Genomic DNA, 880 nt, shown 5'->3' on the forward strand with positions numbered 1-880 from the left:
ATTTTCTGCCGAATATTGTTAATTACTCCCCGATGAGGTTGAAATTCGAAATTTGGGCTCTATACAGACATAAATTGGACTTTTAGGAAACACAAGTGACCACTTTTAAACTGCTCATTGCAATATTGAAGCGATAGTTTGAAAAGGTTTTGACCCATGCATAAGCATATGGATTTCAAACCCTGCCGGCCCCCTTAAGGGCCCGGGACAGTCACGTGACTTTTTCGGAGTCAGTAGGTCGGTAACTGCTGCATAATTTCCATTCACAGCCTTCAGACACAGACTTAAGATCCGTCTTGGTCTTGATCCGACGGGTCTTAAGTCTGTGACCAAACTTGTCACATTTTTTGCTCTGTAGTATCGATATCAATTTGTAGCTAGGGATATTTTCTAGCGCGCGCTACTCGGTTTCATCCACAAAAAAATTAATCCAATGGCATAAAAATGCTTGGACTCCACGGCATGCACATCGTCAATTTTTGGCCAACTTCTATCGCTTATATTACCAAATATCTGCATAATCTCGTCAGCTCATGACCAGCGCACGCTAGATCGAACCTTCCTCTTTCGAACGAGCCCTTTCCCAGCGAAAAATATTCTCACATAAGAACGAAAAGTCGAGGCACGTAAAACCAATTTTCGCTTATTTTTGTCGGTAATGTGGTCACTCTATCTTATCGCGAATCTACGAAAACCGGGCCATAATGAAGCTAAGCGGAATTTTAAGTGGAACATTATTCAGTTTTTAACATGTACTAATGTCAACGACCAGATCACACTGCAAAAAACCGATTCTCGTCCGATCATCGAAGTTAAACAGTGTTGAGCGTGGTTAGTACTTGGATGGGTGACCGCCTGGGAATACCGCGTGTTGTTGGCA

At 42.5% G+C, this 880-nt stretch overlaps 1 non-coding gene across 1 annotated transcript; it reads left to right on the forward strand.

The window, feature by feature from the left end:
- The first annotated feature begins 760 nt into the window (after positions 1-760).
- On the forward strand, positions 761-880 carry LOC143357583 (5S ribosomal RNA). Its single transcript, XR_013082858.1, has one exon. It is a non-coding gene; the product is annotated as a 5S ribosomal RNA (ribosomal RNA).

The sequence above is a fragment of the Halictus rubicundus genome, chromosome 9 (genome assembly GCF_050948215.1).
Source record: "Halictus rubicundus isolate RS-2024b chromosome 9, iyHalRubi1_principal, whole genome shotgun sequence".
Classification (NCBI taxonomy): Eukaryota; Metazoa; Arthropoda; class Insecta; order Hymenoptera; family Halictidae; genus Halictus; species Halictus rubicundus.